We start from the raw sequence: 8,920 nt of genomic DNA, 5'->3' as shown, positions 1-8,920 counted from the left end.
CCTTTTCCTCCTCCTCTTCTCATGCCTGATGTTAACTGTTGCTTAAAGTTTGTGCTTAAAAATTGCCCTTGGCAGGTTGACAAGCAGTCAGAGGGAGTGAAGAATACCTCCCCGACTCCCTTTCTCTTTAAGATACAACATAGATTACTTAGTTTTGGCACGGCTTTGTATAAATACGACAGGGTTGCCAAGATTCCAGTACACATCCAGCCACTGTCCAGTGAAAGTGTAACCTACTAATATCCCAGTAATGACCACCTAACCATGAAGCATGGACTGTTGACAAACTAACAAGCGTTCCTGAAATAAACTCACATCAAAAGTAACCCTCTTGGATGCCAAACACGTCACAAAATTAGTGAATGTAATAATTGCACTAAAAATGCAAAAATGTCCGGATAAATACATGTAGTTAGAGGTGAGAAGTGGGCATCAATGGATGTAGGCTGCTTCACTACAACTGTACTACAGACACACGTCAATCAGCAGCCTCAGTGTCATCCCCTTTCTCATTCAACCGCTGGGAACAGTATAGCAGTATTACCAAATGCAGTGATATTGCCCAATAGCAAGTGGAGAAGGGGAAGTGGGCTGGGCTGTATCCTACTGCTTTATAAACGCCCTGATACACCTTCCCTCAGATGCAAGTAACTAGTAAATATAACCCATCCTTAGTGAATAAATATTACTGAGGCGATTTGCAACCATTTAAAGTGTTTAACTACATTGTGTGGGTGATCAACAGTGGACAATCAAACTTAACAGGTGAGTGTTTTTGAATCGATCTCTGGACATTACAGCGCAATTCAATTGACCTAAATACAGGTCCTTTAAACTCTCCAGATGTTAGTACCAACCCAGTGTAGCTATTGCGTCAAACCAGCATATACACGCACCACGAGCGCCATTATGCCAAACAGGAAGCTTTTTGTTTTGTTTACATTTTTGAACAAATACTTTCTGTATTTGATCATTTTACCCAATTATTTTTCTCCCCAATTACATGATATCCAATTGCAATCGTGCCTCATCGCTGCAACCCCTGCGTTCGTGTGTTAGTGGGTAGTGATGGGAACCCGAGGCTTCAGAAGCGTTTGGGATTTTCACCAAATTGTGCCGAAAAGCTATTCATTAGGCTACTTGGAGCTTTTAACACAATGCAGATTAGTGATATATGCTGGCAAGTAATGAAAAGCAGCGTTTGTTCATACAAAATTATTTTCCATAAAGATGATCAAATCTCCGTGGCGCAGTGGTTACTCTCGGTTTTAGTAGCCTATTGTCAGTTACTGTTACAGGTTCGCGCCTTCTGTCATGCTTCTTTTTTGCTGTCACTGTGAACCTATTGCATTATTTAGTCTAGAAGCTTATACTAAATAAAACACATGTGCAGAAAGTGTGGTGTCAAAATAAATGTCATATTTATTTGCATTCGCCAGCGTTATGATCTTTGAAACCCGACTCTACCTGCTGAGCTACCATGCAGGAGAAGTTATTTGAAAAAATCAAAACTGAACAAAAATATAAACACAACATGGAAAGTGTTGGTGTCATGTTACATGAGCTGAAATAAAAGATCCCAGAAATGTTCCAAATGCACAAAAAGCTTATTCCACTCAAATGTTGTGCTCAAATTTGTTTACATCCCTGTTAGTGAACATTTCTTCTTTGCCAAAATAATCCATCCACCTGACAGGTGTGGCATATCAAGAAGCTGATATTCCACACTTGCATGATCATTACACAGGTGCACCTTGTGCTGGGGACAATAAAAGGCCATTCTAAAATGTGCAGTTTTGTCACACAACACAATGCCACAAATGTATGAAGCTTTGAGGGAAGTGCAATTGGCATGCTGACTGCAGGAATGTCCACCAGAATTGTTGCCAGATAATGTAATGTTAATTTATCTACCAAACCCCTCTCCAACGCCTTGTTAGAGAATTTGACAGTGCGTCAAACTGGCCTCACAACTGCAGACCACGTGTAACCACGCCAGCCCAGGACCTCCATATCTGGCTTCTTCACCTGCAGGATCATCTGAGATCAGCCACCCAGACAGCTGATGAAACTGTGGGTTTGCACAACTGAAGAATTTCTGCACAAACTTCAGAAACTGTCTCGGGGAAGCTCATCTGTGTACTCATCCACCTCACCAGGGTCTTGACCTGACAACAGTTTGGCGTCAGTGGGCAAATGCTCATCTTCGATGGCCACTGGCACACTGGAGAATATGCTCTTTACGTCTGAATAGTTGTTTCAACTGTAACGGCCAGATTGCAGACAAATGCAATTGTGTTCGTTGTCCTTAGCTTATGCCTGCCTATACCATAACCCCACCATAACCCCCCTGTTCACAACGTTGACATCAGCAAACCGCTCACCCACACAAAGCCATACACTATATCAATGGCAATTTGAAAGCACTGGGATACCGTGAGGAGATCCTGAGGACCATTGTCGTGTCATCTGCCGCCACCACCTCATGTTTCAGTGTGGTCCCGTGTGGCTCAGTTGGTAGAGCATGGCACTTTCAATGCCCGGGTTGTGGGTGTGATTCCCACAGGGACCAGTACCAATAAATATGTGTAAATCGCTCTGGATAAGAGTATCTCCTAAATGACTAAACATTTCTACAAATAAAATAATGCAAGGCCCCATGTCACAAGGATCTGTACACAATTCCTGGAAGCTGAAAATGTCCCAGTTCTTCCATGGCCTGCATACTCACCAGACATGGTTCCCATTGAGCATGTTTGGGATGCTCTGGATCTAGGTGTATGTTCCAGTTCCAGACGATATCCAGCCACTTCACACAGCAGTTGAAGAGGAGTGGCATAACATTCCACAGGCCACAATAAACAGCCTGATCCACTCTATGCGAAGGAGATGTGTCCTGCTGCCTGAGGCAAATAGTGGTCTAACCAGATACTGACTGGTTTTCTGATCCACACCAGTACTTTTTTAAGGTATCTGTGTACACCAGATGCATATATGTATTCCCAGTAATATGAAATTCATAGATTAGAGCCTAATGAATTTATTTCAATTTACTGATTTCCTTAAATGAACTGTAACTCCGGAAAATATTTGAAATTGTTGCATGTTTAGTTTATTTTTGTTTAGTGTACATTGTAAGTACATTGTAAGTACTCGTTGTTTGAAAGCAACTTGGAATCGAAGAAAGCACCGGAACCACAGCGTAATCCGTAGGATCTTGCTTCTGATGTCATTGATCATGTGATGTTACTTTGAAACGAGCATCGGTACATACACAGTAACTATCTAGGCCAAAGGCCGGCAGATGGCGATATTGAGTCTTTTCCATCTTACCGTCCAAATGCATAGTAAATCAAATGCAATTTTATTGGTCACAAACACATATTTGGCAGATGTTATTACGGGTGTAGTGAAATGCTTGTGTTCCTAGCTCCAACAGTAATATCTAACTAAATGCTTGTGTTCCTAGCTCCAACAGTAATATCTAACTAAATGCTTGTGTTCCTAGCTCCAACAGTGCAGTAGTATCTAACTAAATGCTTGTGTTCCTAGCTCCAACAGTAATATCTAACTAAATGCTTGTGTTCCTAGCTCCAACAGTAATATCTAACTAAATGCTTGTGTTCCTAGCTCCAACAGTAATATCTAACTAAATGCTTGTGTTCCTAGCTCCAACAGTGCAGTAGTATCTAACTAAATGCTTGTGTTCCTAGCTCCAACAGTAATATCTAACTAAATGCTTGTGTTCCTAGCTCCAACAGTAATATCTAACTAAATGCTTGTGTTCCTAGCTCCAACAGTAATATCTAACTAAATGCTTGTGTTCCTAGCTCCAACAGTAATATCTAACTAAATGCTTGTGTTCCTAGCTCCAACAGTGCAGTAGTATCTAACAATTCACAACAATACACACAAATCTAAAAGTAAAATAATGGAATTAAGAAATGGATAGTATTAGATTGAGCAATGTCGGAGTGGCATTGACTAAAATACAGTAAAATAGAATACAGTATATACATATGAGATGAGTAAAGCAGTATGTAAACATTATTAAAGTGACTAGTGTTCCATTATTAAAGTGGCCAGTGATTCCAAGTCTATGTATGTAGGGCAGCAGCCTCTAAGGTGCAGGGTTGCGTAACTGGGTGGAAGCCGGCTAGTGATGGCTATTTAACAGTCTGATGGCCTTGAGATAGAAGCTGTTTTTCAGTCTCTCGGCCCCAGCTTTGACCTCGCCTTCTGGATGATAGCGGGGTGAACAGGCCGTGGCTTGGGTGGTTGATGTCCTTAATGATCGTTTTGGCCTTCTTGTGACATCGGGTGCTGTATGTGTACTGGAGGGCAGGTAGTTTGCCCCCGGTGATGTATTGGACTGACCGTACCACCCTCTGGAGAGCCCTGTGGTTGCGGGTGGTGCAGTTGCCTTACCAGGGCGGTGATACAGCCTGACAGGATGTTCTCAATTGTGCATCTGTTAAAGTTTGAGGGTTTTAGGGGCCAAGCCAAATTTCTTCAGCCACCTGAGGTTGAAAAGGGGCTGTTGCACCTTCTTCACCACACTGTCTGTGTGGGTGGACCATTTCAGATTGTCAGTGATGTGTATGCCGAGGAACTTGAAATCTTTCCACCTTCTCCACTGTGGTCCCGTCAATGTGGATAGGGGCATTCTCCCTCTGCTGTTTCCTGAAGCCCACGATCAGCTCCTTTGTTTTGTTGACGTTGATTGAGAGGTTATTTTCCTGGCACCACTCTCCCAGGGCCCTCACCTCCTCCCTGTAGGCTGTCTCATCATTGTTGGTAATCAGACCTACTACCTTTGTGTCATCTGCAAACTTGATGATTGAGTTGGAGGCGTGCGTGGTCACGCAGTCGTGGGTGAACAGGGAGTACAGGAGGGGGCTGTGAACGCACCCTTGTGGGGCCCCTGTGTTGAGGATCAGCGAAGTGGATGTTTTGTTGCCCACCTTCACCACCTGAAGGCAGCTCGTCAAGAAGTCCAGGACCCAGTTGCACACCCAGTTGTGACCAATAAAACATTTGATTTGAACTTGGAGGGCACTATAGTGTTGAAGGCTGAGCTATAGTCAATGAACAGCATTCTAACATAGGTATTCCACTTGTCCAGATTGTATAGGGCAGTGTGCAGTACAATGGCGATTGCATCGTCTGTGGATCTATTGGGGCGGTAAGCAAAATGAAGTGGGTCTAGGGTATCAGGTAAGGTAGAAGTGAGTGCTACAGGGCGATAGTCTTTGAGTTCAGTTACCTTAGCTGTCTTGTGTACACGAACAATGGTGGACATCTTGAAGTAAGTGGGGACAGCAGACTGGGATAGGGAAAGATTTATATGTCTGTAAGGAGCTTAGTTTAGCTAGTAGGAGTCTGCCCTGCTCCTAATATTTCAGAATGGGGCGGGGGATTTGACAGATTAAATGAGTACTGAAAATTTAGTGAAGCAATCATTGTTTCTACAGATGCAGCTGGTTTGGTTTTTGTATTGAAGAAAAAAGGAAGGTGGCAGTTGCCTTAATTTTAGCTACCTAAAAGAGAGACTTTGCTTCCCAATTCCAATCAGTAGTGTTTTGTTAACCAAGTAGTGGAGAGTAGGTGTTTTGTAACATGATTTAAATCATGTGGATTTAAACTCTCTCTCTCTCTCTCTCTCTCTCTCTCTCTCTCTCTCTCTCTCTCTCTCTCTCTCTCTCTCTCTCTCTCTCTCTCTCTCTCTCTCTCTCTCTCTCTCTCTCTCTCTCTCTCGCTGTGTCTCTCTCTCTCTCTCTCTCTCTCAACATTTAGGCCTACTCAGTCAGAAAGTGTTAGAGTATTGTGCCAATATTTGTCACGCAGACAAATATTTATGGTTTATGGTTCCAACATTTCCTGTGTTGGATGAATCCATAAGGCAGTCTCACTTCTGCGCGCTAAGATTATTTTGGGGAATTGTCTGTTGTCCTCATCTACGCACAAGTTCTTGAAAAACAGGAGTGTGAAAGGAGAGATCAGGATCTGATACATGGTAGAGCACCACACTGTAAAAAAATAGATGTTGTGGATGTGCTTAGGAGGTAGTAAGATTTTAATCTCCTCAGAGAGAGGGAGGAACAGAGGGATGAGGGAGGGAAGACAGACACAGTGAGAGCAAGGAAGGAAGAGAGAACTACAGTATATGCAGTACCAGTCAAAGGTTTGGAGACACCTACTCATTCAAGGGTTTTTCTTTATTTTTTACTATTTTTCTACATTGCAGAATAATAGTGAAGACATCAAAACTATGAAATAACACATGGAATCATGAAGTAAGCAATAAAGTGTTAAACAAATCAAAATATATTTTTTATTCTTCAAAGTAGCCACCCTTTGCCTTGATGACAGCTTTGCACAGTCTTGGCATTCTCTCAACCAGATTCACCTGGAATGCTTTTCCAACCGTCTTGAAGGAGTTCCCACATATGCTGAGCACTTGTTGGTTGCTTTTCCTTCACTCTGCGGTCCAACTCAGCCCAAACCATCTCAGGTCGGGTGATTGTGGAGGCCAGGTCATCTGACGCGGCACTCCATCACTCTCCTTCTTCGTCAAACAGCCCCTACAAAGCCTGGAGGTGTGTTGGGTCATTGTCCTGTTGAAAAACAAATGATAGTCCCACTAAACACAAACCAGATGGGATGGCGTATCGCTGCAGAATGCTGGTTAAGTGTGCCTTGAATCATAAATAAATCACTGACAGTGTCACCAGCAAAGCACCCCCAAACCATCACACCTCCTCCATGCTTCACGGTGGGAACCACACATGCGGAGATCATCCGTTCACCTACTCTGTGTCTCACAAAGACACTGCAGTTGGAACCAAACATCTCAAATTTGAACTCATCAGACCAAAGGACAGATTTCCACAGGTCTAATGTCCATTGCTCGTGTTTCTTGGCCCTTTGCAAGTTTCTTCTTCTTATTGGTGTCCTTTAGTAGTGGCTTCTTTGCAGCAAATCGACCACGAAGGCCTGGTTTTCAAGCAGTCTCCTCTGGACAGTTGATGTTGAGATGTGTCTGTTACTTGAACTCTGAAGCATTTATTAGGGCTGCAATTTCTGAGGCTGTTAACTCTAATGAACATCATCTGCAGCAAAGGTAACTTACTTTCCTGTGGCGGTCCTAATGAGAGCCAGTTTCATCATAGCACTGGATGGTTTTTGCTAATGCACCCTTATTTAAGCTGTTCTTGCCATAATATGGACTTGGTCTTTTACCAAATAGGGCTACCTTCTGTATACCCCCTACATTGTCACAACACAACTGATTGGCTGAAACAGATTAAGAAGGAAAGAAATTCCACAAATTAACTTTTAACAAGGCACACCTGTTAATTGAAATGCATTCCAGGTGACTACCTCATGAATCTGGTTGAGAGAATGCCAAGAGTGTGCAAAGCTGTCATCAAGGCAAAAGGTGGCTGCTTTGAAGAATCTCAAATATAAAATATATTTTGGTTTGTTTAACGCTTTTTTCTTACTACATGAGTCAACGTGTTATTTCCTGGTTTTGATGTCTTCACTATTATTCTACAATGTAGAAAATAGTAAAAATAAAGAAAAATCCTTGAATGAGTATGTGTGTCTAAACGTCTGACTGGTACTGTAGATACAATGCCTTGCAAAAGTATTCACCCCCATTGACGTTTTTCCTATTTTGTTGCATTAAAACCTGAAATTTAAATAGATTTTTATTTGGATTTCATGTATTGGACTTACACAAAAAAGTCCAAATTGGTGAAGTGAAATTAAGAAGAAAAAAAAAATGGAAAAGTGGTGCGTATTCACCCCCTTTGCTATGAAGCCCCTAAATAAGATCTGGTGCAACCAATTACATTCAGAAGTCACATAATTAGTTAGATTGTACACAGGTGGACTTTATTTGTGTCACATGATCTGTCACATGATCTCAGTGTATATATACACCTGTTCTGAAAGGCCCCCAGAGTCTGCAACACCACAAAGCAAGGGGCACCACCAAGCAAGCGGCACTATGAAGACCAACGGGTCAGGGACAGAGTTGTGGCGAAGTACAGATCAGGGTTGGGTTATAAACTTTTAACATCCCACGGAGCTCCATTAAATCCATTATTAAAAAATGTAAAGAGTATGGCACCACAACAAACCTGCCAAGAGAGGGCCTTCCACCAAAACCCACAGACCAGGCAAGGAAGGCACTAATCAGAAAGGGAACAAAGATAACCCTGAAGGAGCTGCAAAGCTCCACAGCAGAGATTGGAGTATCTGTCCATAGTACCACTTTAAGCCGTACACTCCACAGAGCTGGGCTTTACGGAAGAGTGGCCAGAAAAAAAGCCATTGCTTAAATAAAAAAATAAGCAAACACGTTTGGTGTTTGCCAAAAGGCTTGTGGGAGACTCCCCAAACATAGGGAAGAAGGTACTCTGGTCAGATGAGACTAAAATTGAGCTTTTTGGCCATCAAGGTTAACACCATGTCTGGTGCAAACCCAACACCTTGCATCACCTCGAGAACACCATCCCCACAGTGAAGCATGGTGGTGGCACCATCATGCTGTGGGGATGTTTTTCATCGGCAGGGACTGGGAAACTGGTCAGAATTGAAGAAATGATCGATGGCGCTAAATACAGGTAAATTCTTGAGAGGAATCCTGTTTCAGTCTTCCAGAGATTTGAGACTGGGATGGGGGTTCACCTTCCAGCAGGACAATGACCCGAAGCATACTGATAAAGCAACACTCGAGTGGTTTAAGGGGAAACATTTTAAATGTCTTGGAATGGCCTACTCAAAGCCCAGACCTCAATCCAATTGAGAATCTGTGGTATGACTTAAAGATTGCTGTACACCAGCGGAACCCATCCAACTTGAAGGAGTTGGAGCAGTTTTGCCTTGAAGAATGGACAAAAATCCCAGT

The 8,920-nt window shown here is 42.7% G+C and overlaps 1 protein-coding gene across 1 annotated transcript in view; it reads left to right on the top strand.

The window, feature by feature from the left end:
- Positions 1–608: 608 nt before the first annotated feature.
- Positions 609–8,920, top strand: part of ndrg1a (N-myc downstream regulated 1a) — a 21,232-nt gene continuing 12,920 nt past the window's right edge. The window contains exon 1 of the mRNA XM_071375212.1: positions 609–765. The gene's annotated coding sequence lies outside the window, so the exon portion shown is untranslated. The remainder of the gene's footprint in view (positions 766–8,920) is intronic.

Source organism: Salvelinus alpinus, chromosome 29, assembly GCF_045679555.1.
Source record: "Salvelinus alpinus chromosome 29, SLU_Salpinus.1, whole genome shotgun sequence".
Lineage (NCBI taxonomy): Eukaryota > Metazoa > Chordata > Actinopteri > Salmoniformes > Salmonidae > Salvelinus > Salvelinus alpinus.
This window is presented reverse-complemented; position numbering and strand designations above follow the sequence as displayed.